Source organism: Mesoplodon densirostris, chromosome 5 (assembly GCF_025265405.1).
Source record: "Mesoplodon densirostris isolate mMesDen1 chromosome 5, mMesDen1 primary haplotype, whole genome shotgun sequence".
Classification (NCBI taxonomy): Eukaryota; Metazoa; Chordata; class Mammalia; order Artiodactyla; family Ziphiidae; genus Mesoplodon; species Mesoplodon densirostris.
The window spans coordinates 57,227,307-57,249,538 of record NC_082665.1 but is presented as its reverse complement, the minus strand read 5'-3'; positions in this window follow the sequence as shown (position 1 = coordinate 57,249,538).

The window sequence follows — 22,232 nt, the reverse complement described above, 5'->3', positions numbered from 1 at the left end:
GGAATGTAGTCCTCCTCTTATGTTTGCTCAAGCTCTGGCACTCCCACACAAAAAATATATTTAAAATTATTCTGCTGCATCCTCCTTTTCATCCATCACTGCTCCCAACCCAACACTGACATGGCCAGATTCCAAGACCAACTTTATTCTCAGAGAATCTGTGATTCAAGGCATCGCTGTGCATTACAAGAGGGGAAGCATTTTAGTGCTTTGATTACATGCTGCTTCCAACACAGAGTCATTCTGTGTAAGCTGCAATTAAACATTTACAATTCATTTAAGAGCAGTAAAAGAGACATGGTTTTAAAACATAATTGTGCTGTTGGCTCTACAGGGTTTTTCTTTATATCTAAATATTTGCAATCATGCAGTGCTGATACATGTGTAAAAAGTACCTATGGAAGAAGAAAATATAATTTTATAAAGAGGCACTCTGGGGGCTTCCCTGGTGGCGCAGTCGTTGAGAGTCCACCTGCTGATGCAGGGGACACAGGTTCGTGCCTCGGTCCGGGAGGATCCCACATGCCACGGAGAGACTGGGCCCGTGAGCCATGGCCGCTGGGCCTGCGCATCCGGAGCCTGTGCTCCACAACGGGAGAGGCCACAGCAGTGAGAGGCCTGCATACCGAAAAAAAAATAAAGAAAGAGGCACTCTGAACTTTTTGCTATTGCCACATTGTAAACAATATTTAAAACATTTTAATATAGTCTAAGGATTTTATGAGTTTTTCATATTTTGAATTGTGAGAATAATTTTGAATTCTATGTGTAAATGGTAACAATCAGCATCTTATTTTTCTAAAAGAACTATCACCTTCTGACTATAAACTAATGAAAACTGTATAGCAATAGCTTGAGTCACTTTGTGGTTAATTAACACTTAACTCTCAACAATTACAACAATCCAAAAATCTGCTCTTGTATAAAATTTAATAATTTTCGCAAGTTTTGCTAAATCTGTCTGCAGACGAAGTTACCATATGTATGATCTGCGTCCCTTGCTTCCACACTTGGCTCTTCATTTACTATAATGTTTTCAATATAGGGAAGAAAGCCAGCAGAGTAAGACATAAAGAAAGACATCACAGAATTAATAGTTAAAAGACATGGGCTGTATTTCCTGCTTGCTATAGGCTAAATATTTTTGTTCCCCCTAAATTCTCATGTTGAAATCCTAATGCACAACCTGATGATATCAGGGGATGGGGCCTTTGTGAGGTGATTTAGTCATGAGGCATAGTCCTCATGAATGGAATTAGTGCCCTTATAAAAGAGGCCCAAAAGAGCTCCCTCTCCCCTTCCACCATGTGACAACACAAGGAGAAGTCCGCCACCCAGAAGATGGCCTTCACTTGACCATACTGGCACCCTGATCTCAGACTTCCAGCCTCTAGAACTGTGAGAAATAAATTCCTGTTACTTATAAGCCACCCACCCTGAGGTATTTTGTTATAGCGGCCTGAACAGACAAGACGCTGCTCTTAAGACAATGTGAGTATATGTAATGCCACTGAATGTCACACATAAAATTGTTAAAATGGTAAATTTTATGTTATATTCATTGTACCACGATAAAAAATAAGATGCACTCAAAGGAAAAAAAAAAAAAAAAAAAGGACACTGCTCTTGAGTTTGCCAGTGTTTCACATTAAGCTAGTCACTTCACTTTCCTGAGCCACTTTTTCTTTATTTGAGTCTTACAGTATGGCCAAGGTAAACTATGAGATCTATACCAGTTATAGACTCCTGTGACCCAGTTTTCCGGGCACATTATGTTGGTGTAAAGGATAGGTCCACCCACTGCCTCATCCTCTTGCCTTGTCTTGTTGGCCATATTGTTAGGCAAAAATATATTCTGCCAGAATGAATGAAAGAAAATCATGAAAGAGACAGATGGGAAAAGCAGTGTGACTTGAGTTTGTTTCCCTAACTTTGCATTAGTGAATTGTTAGTTTACATCACAGAATATAAGGGTCTTTAAAAGCACCTATATCCAACGCCTGAGTTAATACATGGAAACTGAGACGGGAAACAACTGTCCAAGATTCACCACTTGGTGAAGCAGCGGCAAAGCCAGGACTAAGATGCTGGGCTCCTGCCTCCTGTCTGTTGGTGTTACTGATCTGTAAGTATGTCTGGTTCTAAATGTTAGCACAGCAATGGGTGAGATGACTTGGAGAAATTCTGTCAAGTGAGATTTAAAGTCACATTGCTTATCATTTTGTATACTTCCCAGTAATTTCTGTTCCAGTAGAAGGCAGAAGTGGGCAAGAAAGAGAATGGCATGAATGAAGAGAGGATACCATGGGTCTCTCAAGCACTGATGTAATCCTGGACATCAGCAATTTCTTGTGGCCTCCATGGATACCATAAACCACCTTCTTAATTCAGTTTTTAGTGGTATCCACAACATGTATCAATTAACATCGCTAGAAAAAAGCCTGATCTTTAAAAAGTAACCTCACAGAGACTGGCAGTATACTGAAATAACTTATAATAACATTTACTGATCATAATTTAGAACTGCCTCCATTTCCTCTCTATATTTTTCTCTAATTTCCTCTATATTGCTTCTGAAATGTGTATCTGACCTCTCAGCACTTGATTTATCTTTTGTAATTGGCCCTGCATTACTCAGTATCTCATCTAAAACATCTCCAAGATTAGAATGGGGTGACATTGGCCTGGCAGCCAGGCACAGGCAGGCACTGGTGGATGGTACAGTTGGTTGAGCTGCACCATCACAAATAACCAGCAAAAACCCCTAAAGCAGCTGGTCCTGTTACATTGAGAAAAGCCAGAACTAAATCAGAGCATGATCACCACGTGGCCCCCAAACAAGTGCCTCACTAGTCCTTCAGGGGTTGAGATATCTGAAGGAAATTTTAGCTTTCAGGAGTTCTAAAGGTGCAAAAAAACATTTTCAGAAATAGCAGCTAAGAGATCACAATCCCTTTGGGCACTGGCATTTGGTGTCATCTAGAATCCTGTACAACTTGTTTCATGGTGGCTGTTTCTTCCCCAGGTTATTTTATGTAAATTGTAATCTCAATGACTGATTGATTTACCTGACTTCAGTTTTCAAAATGTATGTACCCTATGTTGCAGAAATTTATAGCTCCTCACCAAAATCTGTTTTTTCTCTTCTTCCTGGTCTCAATTTCAGTGTGACCTCTCTTTTCTAGTGAGAATCTGACTGACATAGATGTTGAAAAGAGAACATCTGTGGCCCACGGATGTTGGCAGAGAAACACAGAAACCTCAAACATGAGGAGTTAAATGAAGAGACCATTTTCCCTTTTTCTCAGGTGCCCTCTCAGTGCCCCCAGTCAGGGGAGTCAAGCTTTGAGAAGAGACGGGGATGTGAGACCCAAAGACAAACACCCCCTCCTCTTCTGAGATGGGTGTGGGGGGGTGAGGGGGGAGAGGAAGGGAAGGAGGGAGGGAGAGGGAGAGAATATGAGAATAAAGAGATGAGAAGAAACCCATGTATAAATATGATAAGTACGCACTTATAAAACAGCAAAGAAATATAGACTATTCAATAATAAATAGTGTTGGAAGGATGAGCCATTATAAAAGGAATGTGTGAGGGGTGGAAAATTAAAGGGAAAGTTTCAAGCAGTATTAGGAAAACAAATTGACTAAGGTGACTGTACAATTACTATTTCACAGATTAAGTGTGTTTCTTAGTTTACCTGCAGTCAAAAGGAACCCAGGGGCAGAAGTAGTCTTAGATTTTTACTTGAGTCTCATAAGTCACATTAATCTCTAAGGATGTGGCCTTTTACATTTAATTCCCCTTTAAAAAAAAATTAGTGACTGAAAACCACAAACAAGGCAGGCATACTTCCTGTAAGGGGATGAAAAAGTTACCAAACGGCTTTCTGAACAGAGAAGAAAGGAAAAGTCAGCCTCTGCATTTAAAAGCCCATACGACAGCATGTCATTCAATGAACCTTAAAGACTTATTTTCAAATGACAGTTTATAAATATATACTGAAGGGCACAAATCTAGGCTTCATTTTTGATAATAGGTATAACTCAGGGACAAGTGTTGATTCTAATATAGAATAGTTATCTAGCTAATATCCACAGCCCAAGATAATTTAATAATCATAAAAGAAGATAGTATTTTGGGTTAAATATATACAGAAATGCAACACAAAGTATATTGTAATAATACATATGATGCATATAATAATACTGAAGGCAGGACAATTTAGAGCCCTCCCTTTTCATCCTTAGGTATTAAATAATTAATTAGGTTAATCATTTTCTCTTAAGAGTTTACAAACCTCATCAACTAGCAGACAAGCTGGAATTCTACTGTGAAGCACGTTCATCTTCAAAATTATGTTAACATTTGAAAGCACTTCTTAACATTTAGCTGGCATCATTGCTTGTTGGTTATTACATGAACCATATCATATCACAGTGTTGACTAGGATGTGCTGGCACTAGGGGCATGTCTGAGACCAACTTGAAACACTTTTGGTCAACATCCACCCATCCTCTTTTAAGACGGCTCCAGTTTACTTCATCAGTGAAAAATAACTATTCTGGTACTTTTCAACATGGGTGGTAGCAGCTCGTGTTACTACAACAGTTATCGACATGTGCACCCTTGTGCCTGTGAACATGCACACATACTCACATGTTTAGGAAAAATTTTCTTTACAATGGCAATAAGGGTATCACTTTCATAAATCTTTGCTTTCTTCAGAAGAGCTATACCCCAATTCCTAAACTGGTATTAAGACCCTCCAAAAGCAAGCCTCACACTCTTTCAATTTCGTTTCCAAGTATTAATCTTCTCCATTCTACCCCTGCTCATCTATTTATTTATTGGCCTTTTCCTTCTCCACACCATTGTTCACACTGTTCTCATTTCCTTCCTCCTAACCAAATTCTATCCATTATTTACTGCTTAGCTTAAATTCTACCTCTTCTATAAAATGGTCCTAAAATATTTTAGCCATTATTCATCCTCCCCTGTTTTCATCCAGTATTGTGTTCATCTTACTAATTTTAGAATTAATTATTCACTACCTTATCATAGATCTATTAATATTGAAGCTGGCCTCTTAAGAGTTTCACTGTTTTACTGTGTCCATAGTTACTGGAACTTTCTTGAGTGACTCTGTGTATGTGTGTGTGCTGTGACAGGAAATTCAACAAAATATAAATAAGAGAAGGGAAGAGATGACATGGGACTTTTTAATCATATAAAGATCTATATTTCTTTCTTTTTAATTTTTTGTAAATTATTATTCCTTATGCTTTGTTTTCCCAGCTCTCTGAATGACAGAGTCATATTTTTTTTCATTTTTTAAAAAGTTCCTGGTAGCACTTAACACATCAATGAATACCTATTGGGCAATCAACATTAATTCAACAGACATTCAGAACCAGACTACTGATTAACACATACAAGCCTAGTGTGGGAGATGGAACCAGGAAAAAAATGAAAACCAAAACAATGACAATAATGAAAATCTATATTACTTTAGGCTGTCATATCTCTTTTGTCTTAAACCCACATTCAAAGACCCAAAAAAACCTATTCTTTGGACAGTCAAATCAATACAAACCAAGTAGTTCTTGCAAGCATGCTTCCAAAAAGAAGGAAAAGTAACTGACAAACATCAAAACTGAAATAGCCAAAAAGCTCATGATGTCCCCAAGTCTTTAAATGCCTTACAAGTATTCCCTGGGGATAAGTCTCTAGGAAGCTCCTGGAGACTGTCCCCTCAGGTCTGCTTTACCTCCTTCTGGAGGGGCAGCCCTGGTGGTCTGGTCCCCTCTTCACTGGTGTCACCCCTTGCCCGTGCTCTCCCTAGCCAAAGATCAGCTTTGGATATGCCTGTGTAAATGGGACTGGTAGGAGAAGATGAATATGCCTGATCAATAATTACAGCTCCACTGCAGATCCTCTAGCTCAGTCTATAAGGCTTCCCTCTTTATGTGTATCCTCTGTTTGGAGAGCTACTGCCTTTGCATAAAAATTCTCACTTGGAATGAGGTCACTCTGCTTCTTCCCCATTTTTCCTTGTAGTTAAAATTATACCTGAGCTGCAAGAATAACCTAAAACTCGCTCTGTCCTGGCATTCTTTCTTTCTCTAAGCTTCAGGCATTTATTTCTCAAACTACAGCTAAATCCTGGCCCCCTACACACACACTGAAGGGAATGGGGGCCAGCAAATTCCTCCACAATATCTCTCTCCATGTGGGAACAGTTCAGTGTGACTAAGCTAGATGAAGCACTTTATTCAGCAACTCCTAGACCAAAAGTTTTGGACTGTTCCATGGCAGCATGGGAGTGTGCACTCAAAATGGACATCTAGAGACACAGGCAGGACAAAAGAGCATTACTGACCATAAAAGGTGCAGCATTTGGAAAATAAATCCTTACTAGTCATCAGATGAACATATGAACAATAACTATTTGGTGTTTTATAATACTCAAAGCCCCTTCAAATACATTACTTGTGGGAGATTGGTTCAAGATGGTGGAGTAGAAGGACGTGAGCTCACTCCCTCTTGCGAGAGCACTGGAATCAAAACTAACTGCTGAACAATCATGGACAGGAAGACACTGGAACTCACCAAAAAAGATACCCCACATCCAAAGGCAAAGGAGAAGCCACAGTGAGACGCTATGAGGGGCTCAATCACAATAAAATCAAATCCCATAACTGGTGGGTGGCTGACTCACAAACTAGAGAACAGTTATACCACACAAATCCACCCATTGGACTGAAGGTTCTGAGTCTCACGGCAGGCTTCCCAACGTGGGGTCTGGCAATGGGAGGAGGAATTCCTAGAGAATCAGACTTTGAAGGCTAGCAGGATTTGATTGCAGGACTGCAACAGGATTGGGGGAAACAGAAACTCCACTCTTGGAGGGCACAAACAAAGTAGGGTGTGCATCAGGACCCAGGGGAAGGAGCAGTAACCCCATAGGACACTGAACCAGACCTACCAGCTAGTGTGGGAGGGTCTCCTGCAGGGGCAGGGGGTGGTTATGGCTCACCATGAGGACAAGGACACTGGCTGCAGAAGTTCTGGAAAGTACTCCTTGGCATGAGCCCTCCCATAGTCCACCATTAGCCCCACCAAAGAGCCAGGTAGTCTCCAGTATTGGGTTGCCTCAGGCCAAACAATCAGCAAGGAGGGAACCCAGCCCCACCCATCAGCAGTCGAGCAGATTAAAGTTTTACTGAGCTCTGCCCACCAGAGCAACACCCACCTCTACCCACAACCAGTCCCTCCCATCAGGAAACTTGCACAAGCCTCTGAGATAGCCTCACCCACCAGAGGGCAGACAGCAGAAGCAAGAAGAAAAATCCTACAGCCTGTGGAACAAAAACCACGTTCACAGAAAGACAGACAAGATGAAAAGGCAGAGGGCCATGTACCAGATGAAGGAACAAGATAAAACCACACAAAAACAACTAAACGAAGTGGAGATAGGAAACTTTCCAGAAAAAGAATTCAGAATAATGATAGCGAAGATGATCCAGGACTCAGAAAAAGAATGGAGGCAAAGATCGAGAAGATGCAAGAAATGTTTAATAAAGACCTAGAAGAAGTAAAGAACAAACAAACAGAGATGAACAATAAAATAACTGAAATGAAAAATACACTAGAAGGAATCAATAGCAGAATAACTGAGGCAGAAGAATGGATAAGTGACCTGGAAGACAGAATAATGGAATTCACTACCCTGGAACAGAATAAAGAAAAAAGAATGAAAAGAAATGAAGATAACCTAAGGAACCTCTGGGACAATATTAAACGCAACAACATTTGCATTATAGGGGTCCGAGAAGGAGAAGAGAGAGAGAAAGGACCCGAGAAAGTATTTGAAAAGATTATAGTCGAAAACTTCCCTAACATGGGAAAGGAAATAGCCACCTAAGTCCAGGAAGTGCAGAGAGTCCCAGGCAGGAAAAACCCAAGGAGAAACACATCAAGACACATAGTAATCAAATTGACAAAAATTAAAGCCAACAAAAAATTACTGACAGCAACAAGGGAAAAATGACAAATAACATACAAGGGACCTCCAATAAGGTTAACAGCTGATTTCTCAGCAGAAACTCTACAAGCCAGATGGGAGTGGCATGACATATTTAAAGTGATGAAAGGGAAGAAACTACAACCAAGATCACTCTACCTGGCAAAGATCTCATTCAGATACGAGAAATCAAAAGCTTTACAGACAAGCAAAAGCTAGGAGAATTCAGCACCACCAAACCAGCTCTATAATAAATGCTAAAGGAACTTCTCTAAGTGGGAAACACAAGAGAAGAAAAGGACCTACAAAAACAAACCCATAACAATTAAGAAAATGGTCATAAGAACATACATATCAGTAACTACCTAAAACATGAATGGATTAAATGCCCCATCCAAAAGACACAGGCTCACTAAATGGAAACAAAAGCAAGACCCATATATATGCTGTCTACAAGGGACCCACTTCAGACCTAGGGACACATACAGACTGAAAGTGAGGGGATGGAAAAAGATATTCCATGCAAATGGAAATCAAAAGAAAGCTGGAGTAGCAATACTCATATCAGATAAAATACACATTAAAATAAAGACTGTTAAAAGAGACAAGGAAGGACACTACATAATGATCAAGGGATCGATCCAAGAAGAAGATATAACAATTATAAATATATATGCACCCAACATAGGAGCACCACAATACATAAGGCAACTGCTAACAGCTATAAAAGAGGAAATCAACAGTAACACAATAATAGTGGGGGATGCTAACACCTCACTTACACCAATGGACAGATCATCCAAACAGAAAATTAATAAGGAAACACAAGCTTTAAATGACACAGTAGACCAGATAGACTTAATTGATGTTTATAGGATATTCCATTCAAAAACAGCAGATTACACTTTCTTCACAAGTGCACAGGGAACATTCTCCAGGATATATCACATCTTGGGTCACAAATCAAGCCTCAGTAAATTTAAGAAAATTGAAATCATGTCAAGCATCTTTTCTGATCACAACGCTATGAGATCAGAAATCAGTTAAAGGAAAAAACATTAAAAAAAAACACGTGGAGGCTAAACAATAAGTTACTAAACAAGCAAGAGATCACTGCAGAAATCAAAGAGAAAATCAAAAAATACCTAGAGACAAATTACAACACAATGATCCAAAACCTATGGGATGAAGCAAAAGCAGGTCTAAAAGGCAAGTTATTTTTTGTTTGTGTTATTTTTTTGGTAGTTTCTGCTTTATAACAAAGTGAATCAGTTATACATATACATCTGTTCCCATATCCCTTCCCTCTTGCGTCTCCCTCCCTCCCACCCTCCCTATCCCACCCCTCTAGGTGGTCACAAAGCACCGAGCTGATCTCCCTGTGCTATGGGGCTGCTTCCCACTAGCTGTCTACCTTACGTTTGGTAGTGTATATATGACCATGCCTCTCTCTCGCTTTGTCACAGCTTACCCTTCCCCCTCCCCATATCCTCAAGTCCATTCTCAAGTAGGTCAGTGTCTTTATTCCTGTTTTACCCCTAGGTTCTTCATGACATTTTTTTTTCTTAAATTCCATATATATGTGCTAGCATACCGTATTTGTCTTTCTCTTTCTGACTTACTTCACTCTGTATGACAGACTCTAGGTCTATCCACCTCACTACAAATAGCTCAATTTCGTTTCTTTTTATGGCTGAGTAATATTCCATTGTATATATGTGCCACATCTAATTTATCCATTCATCTGATGATGGACACTTAGGTTGTTTCCATCTCTGGGCTGTTGTAAATAGAGCTGCAATGAACATTTTGGTACAAGACTCCTTTTGAATTATGGTTTTCTCAGGGTATATGTCCAGTAGTGGGATTGCTGGGTCATATAGTAGTTTTATTTGTAGTTTTCTAAGGAACCTCCATACTGTTCTCCATAGTGGCTATACCAATTCACATTCCCACCAGCAGTGCAAGACTGTTTCCCAAAGCAATCTACAGATTCAATGCAATCCCTATCAAACTACCACTGGCATCTTTCACAGAACTAGAACAGAAAATTTCACAATTTGTATGGAAACACAAAAGACCCCAAATAGTCAAAGCAATCTTGAGAATGAAAAACAGAGCTGGAGGAATCAGGCTCCCTGATTTCAGACTCTACTACAAAGCTACAGTAATCAAGACAGTATGGTACTGGCACAAAAACAGAAAGATAGATCAATGGAACAGGATAGAAAGCCCAGAGATAAACCCACACACATATGGTCACCTTTTCTTTGATAAAGGAGGCAGGAATGTACAGTGGAGAAAGGACAGCCTCTTCAATAAGTGGTGCTGGGAAAACTGGACAGGGACATGTAAAAGTATGAGATTAGATTACTCCCTAACACCATACACAAAAATAAGCTCAAAATGGATTAAAGACCTAAATGTAAGGCCAGAAACTATCAAACTCTTAGAGGAAAACATAGGCAGAACACTCTATGACATAAATCACAGCAAGATCCTTTTTGACCCACCTCCTAGAGAAATGGAAATAAAAACAAATATAAACAAATGGGACCTAATGAAACTTCAAAGCTTTTGCACAGCAAAGGAAACCATAAACAAGACCAAAAGACAACCTTCAGAATGGGAAAAATATTTGCAAATGAAGCAACTGACAAAGGATTAATCTCCAAAATTTATAAGCAGCTCATGCAGCTCAATAGCAAAAAAACGAACAACCCAATCCAAAAATGGGCAGAAGACCTAAATACACATTTCTCCAAAGAAGATATACAGACTGCCAACAAATACATGAAAGAATGCTCAACATCATTAATCATTAGAGAAATGCAAATCAAAACTACAATGAGGTATCATCTCCCACCAGTCAGAATGGCCATCATCAAAAAATCTAGAAACAATGAATGCTGGAGAGGGTGTGGAGAATAAGAGGGAAGTTTACAGCAATACAAGTCTACCTCAAGAAGCAAGAAAGGGCTTCCCTGGTGGTGCAGTGGTTGAGAGTCTGCCTGCCGATGCAGGGGACACGGGTTCGTGCCCCGGTCCGGGAAGATCCCACATGCCGCGGAGCGGCTAGGCCCGTGAGCCATGGCCGCTGCGCCTGCATGTCTGGAGCCTGTGCTCCGCAACGGGCGAGGCCACAAAAGTGAGGGGCCCGCGTACCGCAAAAAAAAAAAAGAAGCAAGAAAAATTGCAAATAAACAACCTAACCTTACACCTAAAGGAACTAGAGAAAGAAGAACAAACAAAATCCAAAGTTAGCAGAAGGAAAGAAATCATAAGTATCAGAGCAGAAATAAATGAAATAGAAACAAAAAACAACAATAGCAAAGATCAATAAAATTAAAAGCTGGTTCTTTGAGATGATAAACAAAATTGATGAACCATTAGCCAGACTCATCAAGAAAAAGAGGGAGAGGACTCAAATCAATAAAATTAGAAATGGAAAAGGAGAAGTTACAACAGACACGGCAGAAATACAAAGCATCCTAAGAGACTACTACAAGCAACACTATGCCAATAAAATGGACAACCTGGAAGTAGTGGACAAATTCTTAGAAAGGTATAACCTTCCAAGACTGAACCAGGAAGAAATAGAAAATATGAACAGACCAATCACAAGTAATGAAATTGAAACTGTGATTAAAAAATCTTCCAACCATCAAAAGTCTAGGACCAGATGGCTTCAAAGGTAAATTCTATCAAACATTTAGACAAGAGCTAACACCCATCCTTCTCAAACTCTTCCAAGCAACTGCAGAGGAAGGAACACTTGCAAACTCATTCTGTGAGGCCTTCATCACCTTGATACCAAAACCAGACAAAGATACTACAAAAAAAGAAAAAGAAAAAGAAAAAGAAAATTACACACCAATATCACTGACGAATATAGATGCAAAAATCCTCAACAAAATACTAGCAAACAGAATCCAACAATACATTAAAAGGATCATACACCATGATCAAGTTGGATTTATCCCAGGGATGCAAGGATTCTTCAGTATACATAAATCAATCAATGTGATAAACCATATTAACAACTTGAAGAAGAAAAACCATATGATCATCTCAATAGATGCAGAAAAAGCTTTTGACAAAAGTCAACACCCATTTATGATAAAAACTCTCCAGAAAGTGGGCATAAAGGGAAGCTACCCCAACATAATAAAGGCCATATACGACAAACCCACAGCAAACATTGTTCTCAATGGTGAAAAACTGAAAGCATTTCCTCTAAGATCAGGAATAAGACAAGGATGTCAACTCTCTCACCACTATTATTCAACATAGTTTTGGAAGTCCTAGCCATGGCAATCAGACAAAAAAAAGAAATAAAAGGAATACAAAATGGTAAAGAAGAAGTAAAACTGTCACTGTTTGCAGATGACATGATACTATACATAGAGAATCCTAAGATACCACCAGAAAACTACTAGAGCTAATCAATGAATTTGGTAAAGTTTCAAGACACAAAAGTAATGCACAGAAATATCTTGCATTTCTATACACTAACGATGAAAAATCTGAAAGAGAAATTAAGGAAACACTTCCATTTACCACTGCAACAAAAAGATTAAAATACCTAGGAATAAATCTACCTAGGGGGACAAAAGACTTGTATGCAGAAAACTGTCAGACACTGATTAGAGAAATTAAAGATGATTCCAACAGATGGAGAGATATACCATGTTCTTGGACTGAAAGAATCAATATTGTGAAAATGACTACACTACCAAAAGCAATCTACAGATTCAGTGCAATCCCTATCAAATTACCAATGGCATTTTTTACAGAACTAGAACAAAAAATCTTAAAATTTGCATGGAGACACAAAAGACCCCAAATAGCCAAAGCAGTCTTGAGGGAAAAAACATAGCTGGAGGTATCAGACTCCCTGACTTCAGACTATACTACAAAGCTACAGTAGTAAAGACAGTATGGTACTGGCACAAAAAGAGAAATATAGATCAACGGAACAGGATAGAAAGCCCCGAGATAAACCCACACACCTATGGTCAACTAATCTATGACAAAGGAAGCAAGGATATACAATGGAGAAAAGACAGTCTCTTCAATAAATGGTGCTGAGAAAACTGGACAGCTACATGGAAAAGAATGAAATTAGAACACTCCTTAACATGATACACAAAAATAAACTCAAGATTTTTTCTCTAGGAGTAGAGACCTAAATGTAAGACCAGACACTATAAAACTCTTAAGGAAAACATAGGAAGAACACTCTTTGACGTAAATCACAGCAAGATCTTTTTTGATCCACCTCCTAGAGTAATGGAAATAAAAACAAAAATAAACAAATGGGACCTAATGAAACTTAAAAGCTTTTGGAAAGCAAAGGAAACTACAAACAAGACAAAAAGACAACCCTCAGATTGGGAGAAAATATTTGCAAACACATCAATGGACAAAGGATTATATATATATATAAGCAGCTCTTGCATCCCAATATTAAAAAAAAAACAACCCAACCCAAAAATGGGCAGAAGCCCTAAATAGACATTTCTCCAAAGAAGACATACAGATGGCCAAGAAGCATGTGAAACGCTGCTCAGCATCCCTAATTATTAGAGAAATGCAAATCAAAACTATAATGAGGTATCAACTCACACCAGTCAGAATGGGCATCATCAGAAAATCTACAAACAACAAATGCTGGAGAGGGTATGGAGAAAAGGGAATCCTTTTGCACTGTTGGTGGGAATGTAAATTGATACAGCCATTATGGAGAACAGTATGGAGTTTCCTTAAGAAACTAAAAATAGAATTACTATATGACCCAGCAATCCCACTACTAGGCATATACCCAGAGAAAACCATAATTCAAAAAGACACTTGCACTCCAATGTTCATTGCAGCACTATTTACAACAGCCAGGTCATGGAAGTAACCTAAATGCCCATCAACAGACAAATGGATAAAGAAGATGTGGTACATATATACAATGGAATATTATTCAGCCATACGAAGGAACAAAATTGGGTCATTGGTAGAGACTTGGATGGATCTAGAGACGGTCATACAGAATGAAGTAAGTCAGAAAGAGAAAAACAAATATATATTAATGCATATATATGTAACCTAGAAAAATGGTACAGATGAACCAGTTTGCAGGGCAGAAATAGAGACACATATATAGAGAACAATCATTTGGACACCAAGGGGTATGCAGAATCTGTGCAGTAATGTGGAGTTTTGCGGGGGAGGGGTTGTTTTGTTTTTTGCAGGATCAGACAGCTTTGAGTATCTGCAGAGTTATGTATCCCTCCTCTTGCCCCAAATGTGAACTGACCCTCCCATTACTCAGTCTTCTGATGCTACATGATCCATGCCCAGTTTTGTCTGAATATACTGCAACAGTGATATTAAAGGCTTTCCTCTTAAAATACCAGCTCTGAGGCAAGGCCCACTCCAAGCCACTTCAAAGCAATAAAAAAGTGTCACAGGAGACTTTTTCAGTGGCAAAGATGGTCACCCCGTAGTGCAATCCCTTATAACTTTGAAAAACTCTTTTCATAATATTATTTCTCTCTGAGTAAATTTAGAATTTGCCTGGTAATAATGTGGTAGGTGCTGCAGAATCCTACAAATATCAGTGAACAACCTTTAATAAGACATAAAAATTCTCAATATGTGTTGGTACTGGTTTCCCGTAAGAACAGATATTTCACAAGAAAAAGGGCACAGCTGCCAGGTAATCTTCAGATTAGAAGCAAGCACTAGGAGTGTTCCAGCAACTGCACAGAGAGATATCAAAGCTAGCACTTTGTCTTTTGATGAAGTATTGCCCTTTTCCCCAAGTAATATCTAATTATTAATGCTCTTCCCAAGAATAGTACACCCGTGCCCATGTGCTCATTGTCAGGGGCCTGGAGTACAGAGCAGACACTGGCTAATAATTATAAGAGCTTCTCTATTCCGTGAATAAGAAAAAAGGTTATTAGCAGGAATATTGTTATTAGGATGCCATTTCCAGATGTGCTAAATAAAACTAGCTCTCACCCAAAAGCCACCTTTTCTAATGAACTGACATTAGCAAAAGTGAGCAACAGTGTGGGTTAAAAAGAGATGGGGAATCTGAAAACTGAAACATGAACCTACTTCCATCACTTATATTGTTATTGGTATGAACTCGGCTTAAAAATATCTCTAAGCCTCAGTTTTCTCATCTTTAAAGTGAATCCATAGTACTTCATAATTTACGGTTATGAGGATCAAATGAGTACAACTGTATATAATACTTGGAACAATACAAAGCCATATACAAACATAAGTAATTATTATTCTTATATTGACACTTGGAGATAGAGTTTGTAAAGAAGGACAGCTAGAAGGGCACTGCTGGCAGAGAATAAGGTAACTATCCTCCTCCTGGGAGTCACAAAGAGCAGGGAGACATGACGGTTCAGGTAACTTCCTGTCCAAAAATAACACCATCACAGCAGGAATCTTTGGGTATTTGAGGTGGTTCACATGTTTAAAGAAATATCTGAGAAGCCCTACAAAGAATGTCTATCCACGCTAAAGAGCTTGAAATTTGTTTCAATAAAATTTAAATATGAATGAAATCCATGTGCGGCTATTATTACCTCTTACCAAACAGATGTACCTGTTGGACTAGAGACAGAAATATATACTTTTTCTGGCCATAAAAAGAGAAAGAAATTCTAACTTTTTTTTTTTTTTTTTTTTTTTGTGGTACGCGGTCCTCTCACTGTTGTGGCCTCTCCCGTTGCAGAGCACAGGCTCCGGACGCGCAGGCTCAGTGGCCATGGCTCACGGGCCCAGCCGCTCCACGGCATGTGGGATCCTCCCGGACCGGGGCACGAACCCACGTCCCCTGCATCGGCAGGCGGACTCCCAACCACTGCACCACCAGGGAAGCCCTAACTTTTTACTTTTGAAGTTACTTTTCTGTTCCTTCTGTGTGAAGCAATAAAGAAACACAGTGAGCATCCAGACTGAGCCACACATTTCAAGCGAAGGGCATGTATGTAATGCACAGATTTCTATCCACAGACATTCAGATTATCTAATGAAGCAAAGTCTGGCTATGAGCTCCTCCACAGACACCTCAATACCGTCAGAGTTGCTCATATTTGCACCTTTTACCCCCAAAGTTATGAACAGTTCTAGATAACACATTAACTAAAGACTGAAGTCTGCCAGTAAGAAAATAAACAGTGGGGATTCGATCCCTTATGAGGCACCTGCTCTATGCCAGCCAGAGTACCAATTACTGAGAAGAGAGAGGTGAACAATACAGTCAGGTACCTTAGCCTCAGGTAACCTCCTAGTTGACCAGTTCACAAGGTTCATCCTCCATCAGTGCCACCATCACGTGTGCAGTAAGGGAGGGAGAATAAATTAATGTATTAAACACAAGCAGAATATATGTGCATTTAAAATTCCTTTGGTTTCATGAAGAACATAGGGGTAAGACAGGAATAAAGACACAGACCTACTAGAGAATGGACTTGAGGATATGGGGAGGGGGAAGGGTAAGCTGTGACAAAGTGAAAGAGTGGCATGGACATATATACACTACCAAACGTAAGGTAGATAGCTAGTGGGAAGCAGCCACATAGCACAGGGAGATCAGCTCGGTGCTTTGTGACCGCCTGGAAGGGTGGGATAGGGAGGGTGGGAGGGAGACGCAAAAGGGAGGCGATATGAGAACATATGTATATGTATAACTGATTAAATTTGTTATAAAGCAAAAAATAAAAAATAAAAATTTAAAAAATTTAAAAAATTAAAAAAAAAGATTCTTCTTAAAAAAAAATTAAAAAAATAAAATAAAATTCCTTTGGTTTAAAAGATCAGCAACAGAAGAAGAAATAGAAGAGGCATCACAGCCTGCAGCCTGCTTTCTGTCCAGTTACATTTTCCCTTGGGAGGATTTTTAGCTTCTTTGAGAATGGTCTTGTAACAAGGAATACTCATATATGTAAGACAGGAACCCCACAGGTCATGGCTATGACTATGGAACTAGCTCTCACCCAAAAGCCACCTTTTTTAATGAACTGATATTAGCACAGGTGAGCAACAGTGTGGGTAGAAAAAGACATGGGGAATCTGTAAATTAACATCTGAACCTAATTCCATTGCTTATAATAATCACTTGCTTATATAATAGTCATGATTATTATGGCTATGACTATGGAATGGTGTGGCACTGGGGGACCCTTTTGGGATTCTGGGTTTTGATGATTCTAGCTATGGCTCCATCCCCCACCTCTTCCTAAAGATTACCTTTTCTAGGATGGTCTGTTTTCTGTGTCTGGAAGCTAGTATCTCCAGACATCCTTTTTCCTTCCTTTCTCATGTGAAATTATTCATAAGCACAACTGGAAGAGAAAGAGGAACAGGGAAAGGCCTTTCCTGCCTTCTGGAGAAGATGCAGAGGATATCAGAATTTGTTCATTTTTCCATTCATTAAAACAAGAGTGGGCTTCCCTGGTGGCACAGTGGTTGAGAGTCTGCCTGCCGATGCAGGGGACATGGGTTCGTGCCCCGGTCCGGGAGGGTCCCACATGCCGCGGAGCAGCTGGGCCCGTGAGCCATGGCCTCTGGGCCTGAGCGTCCGGAGCCTGTGCTCCGCAGCGGGAGAGGCCACAGCAGTGAGGGTGTACCGCAAAAAACAAGAGTTATTGAGCATCTAAGATATTCCAAGACTTAATCAAGTTGCTAGACACATAAAGATGGAAAAAGAACACTATCTGCTGGAAAGCAAGTCTCCGTTCAGTGGTGGGGTGCAGACATATAAATGAATAAGTACAGTCCATTAAACAAACATTATAATCGATGTGTGTACAATGGATGTTGGTACAATGCGAGCACTGACAAGAAAATCTCCTGCTTCTTAGAGTTTTATGGAAGGAAGGGATAATGCTTTACAACAAGCATACTAAAATGGGAAATTAGAGGCCCACAGGGGAGGATAGAGAAGTTCTAGGACAAGAAGCACGTGAAAAGGGACACACTCCCATGGACACATGAGAATCCATGCCCCACCAAGGACTCTGAACACTCAACAGGGCTGTGTGGCTGGGACGAGCCAGAAAGAGGTTGGGAAGTCAGTGGAGCCACAGCTTGAAAGCTTTGAATAGTAGAATATGGGGTTTGGAGTTTATTCTCTGAGCAGAAGAATTTCATGCAAGGAAGTGACTAGTTCAAATCTAAGTTTTGACAGGATTTTTCCTTAGGATATATGGACAATGGACTGCAAAATGGAAACATACTTTAGTTAAGGATTTATTACAGGAATGGAAACCATGATGGAGGTGAGAAAATAAAAAGAAACAAGTGCATTTGCAAGACATTTCCGAGGTAAAATCAACAGTACCTCAAGGCAAAGTGAATACAGAGAGTGAGCAGTAGGTGAAAATCAATAACTCAGAGATTTTTCTTCGAGACAACTGATGAAGTTGCAATACCATTAACTGAGATAAGAAGAAAAATATTTCAAGGGAAGGAAGTAGTCAAGAAGAAAGATTATGAGTTTGGTTTGAAGTTTATTAAGTTTCAAGTACCGAAAGCCATCTATCTGCTATCTAAAATCAGTTGGAATTATAGGTCTGGAGGTCTACAGAATACTTGATGAAGATATTAATTGGAACATCATTAGCATAAACACTTCATAGTTGAAGCCATGGGAGTGAATGAAATCATCCAGAGAAAATATAAGAGGGCAAGAAGAAAACATTCCAGAGAACCCCAAATAAGGAGTAGGGTGAATGAGGAGTAGGAGGAATCTGTTCCATAGTCACAGCCACGACCCATGGGGTTCCTGTCTTACATATATAAGTATTCCATGTCCCAAGACCATTCTCAAAGAAGCTGAAAATCCACCCAAGGAAAAATATAACTGAACAAAAAGCAGGCTGCAGGACCTGACTCCTTTTCTATTTCTTTTTCTGTTGATCTTTTCAACCAAAGGAATTTTAAATGCACATATATTTTGTTTGTGTCTTTAACACATTAATTTATACTTTAATACCTTTTGTCAAATAGAAAACTCATTGTTTCTAGGTACTGATATACAGCCACCATCTAGTGGTCAAATATGGTAACCACAAGCTTGCACAGTTGGGGGTGAGGGCAACATTTTTAACATCGTTTCCTGGTGATTTTAAGGATTATGTTCAGTGAAAAATAGCCGTCAGTATGATGGAGAACATGGAAAAAGCAGCTTTTCTCTGTTTTTCCTGAGTATGAATTATGGGAAATAGAAACAATTTACATACTATGACTGCCCTTCTTTGGAGCACTATAGGGGACTGTGGAATGAGATGCAGCTTCTGTAGGGTTATCTGGCCTCAGGTGAGATGGCAACACCTGATGGGACTGATGAAAACATGCTCAGTAGCCACAACCAGTATTTAAAATCCAAACTCTTTATCACGTTCTCCAAAGTCTTACAGGATCTAGCCACTGGCCCTCTCTCTCCAGCCTCACCTCTTGCCACTTTGACCCTTGACCATTATGATGCAGTCACGGTGACCTCCTTGCTATTACTTGAACTTCTAAGTTCAAGTAATAAGTTCAATGCTGCCACAGAGCCTTTGCACTTACTATTTCATCTCTTCCGCCACTTCATTTTACCACATTCTCCTCATCTTAGGTCTCTGTTTAAATATTTCCTTTTCAGAGAGACCTTCCCTGACAACTGTAACTCTAAACCCTTTTCCCCCAGTTTATTTTATTCTTGGTACTTAGCACTATCTGAAGTTGTATTATTTAGTTAGTTGCTGAAAGACAAATCTCCAAATCTACAGAACAAATTACATGAGACAAGGGATTTTAACTATATTGTTCGCTAGCACCTAGAGGAGTGCTATTACATAAAAGGTGTTCAACAAAGAATTGAGGCTGAATGAACCCAGGAAGTGCCTTGGCAGTGTCTGGGCAAAAGGTGTAGTTGGGCAGACTGAAGTCTACGCAGAATCATGTGATGATGAGACTGAGGCCAAAAACTGATATATAAGCAAGAGAGCCCAGCATGTAATGGACAACTCCTGCTTAAGGTTCAGTAACCAAGTGGGACCAAGGTAGGGACAGCAGAGAGCATGAACTTGAGGTTTAATCAACAGTTAGAAATAAGGGTTCAAAGCATATGGACACCAAGGGGGGAAAGTGGTGGGGTGTGTGTGTGATGAATTGGGAGATTGGGATTGACATGTATACACTGATGTGTATAAAACGGATGATTAATAAGAACCTGCTGTATAAAAAATAAAATAAAATTCAAAACAAAACAAAAAATTTCAAAAAAAGAAGGGTTCAAATAACAAATTGTAAGTGGGGGAGGGGTTAGCACAGAGATTCCTGGGCTTTATAGGAAACAGATCCTCAACCCCACTAGAAGCAATTTCTCCATCCATTAAAAAGACCTTACTAATGTCAAGAAGGACTCGTGTAGTATGTGGTTTTCAAATTTCATAATGTAGAAACATCATCTGAGATGGGAGGTATAAAGGACTAATTAAAAATGGAGATTCTGGGATTTCCCTGGTGGCACAGTGGTTAAGAATCTGCCTCCCAATGCAGGGGACACAGGTTCGAGACCTGGTCCGGGAAGTTCCCACATGCCGCGGAGCAACTAAGCCCGTGCACCGCAACTATGGAGCCTGCACTCTAGAGCCCGCGAGCCACAGCTACTGAGCCCACATGTCACAACCGCTGAAGCCCGCATGCCTAGAGCCCATGCTTCGCAACAAGGGAAGCCATTTCAGTGGGAAGCTGACGCACCGCAAAGAAGAGTAGTCCCTGCTCGCCACAACTAGAGAAAGCCCACACGCAGCAACGAAGACCCAACGCAGCTAAAAAAAAAACAAAAAACAGAGATTCCTCTGGGATAGACTGCCATCATGTCTGATTCCATAGGTCTGTGGAACTCTGCAATGATATTTTTAATTAGTATACAAGGTGAGTCTGATATACTCACCTTGAAGATATACTTTTTGAGATATACCTGATCTAATGCTTTACTATTCACAAAACACTTTTATATAGTGTCTCCTATGATTCTCACCTATAACTCTGCTGAGAAGTAGGTAGAGTAGGTTTTTATTTTCAACTACTATATATTTTTTAAACTTTGTATTATAGAAGACTTTAAACAAATACACATATGGAGGATATCATAAGGAACCCTCATGTACCAATCACCCAACTTCAACAATTATCAGCTGAAGTCAATTCCACACACACACACACCCGCCCCCAAAGACTGTATAATTTTAATCAAATCTCAAAAATACCTGAGATCAATGTGGACCAGAGGAGAGGTTTTAATTTTTATTTTAGTCATAGGACTCTGTGTCTTTCAGAGATGATGACTTGCCCAAGAATAGATGCCTGTCAAAAAAAAGAATATATGCCTGGTCTTAGAACTGAGGCCAGAACTTACTTACATATGGTGTGAGAGTGAGGATGGGGGAGCTAAGTATACTGACAGCTACAGCCTTCACATGTAGACTGTGAGGCTATGGCAATTCTCTAGTTTACTGTGCGTGCGTGCGTGTGTGCATGTGTGCATGCGTACGTCTGTGTATGTGTGTGTGTTTCTTTTACAAGAGGGTAAGCAGCTATCTCTTTAGAATGATTTCTGCTCAGTTCTCCCTAGGGACCCTTGCAGGTCTCACATTCTAGGGCAACTAAATATTTTATAAACATAAATTCCTAGCGTGCTTGGAAACTCTAAGCTATGAGGAAATGGCTGTGAAGATGCACCATAGAGAAGCAGTGAGCCAGCCGAGGGCAAGCAAGCCGAGGCTAGCCTGTGGAACCTTACACTACCTGAAGTGTCAGGAAAACAAATGCGACTGAAATGCATGCTTCCATCTAAAAATATAGCTGGCGGGCCTCCCTGGTGGCGCAAGTGGTTGAGAGTCCGCCTGCCGATGCAGGGGATACGGGTTCGTGCCCCGGTCTGGGAGGATCCCATATGCCGCGGAGCGGCTGGGCCGGTGAGCCATGGCCGCTGAGCCTGCGCGTCCGGAGCCTGCGCGTCCGGAGCCTGTGCTCCGCAACGGGGGAGGCCACAACAGTGAGAGGCCCGCATACCGCAAAAAAAAAAATTAAAATAAAAATTAAAATAAATAAATAAATAAAAATATAGCTGGCAAATCAGAGCTCTGCCTTGAGCTGTTGAGACAGTGACAAATGAAATGCTGGTTGATCCCC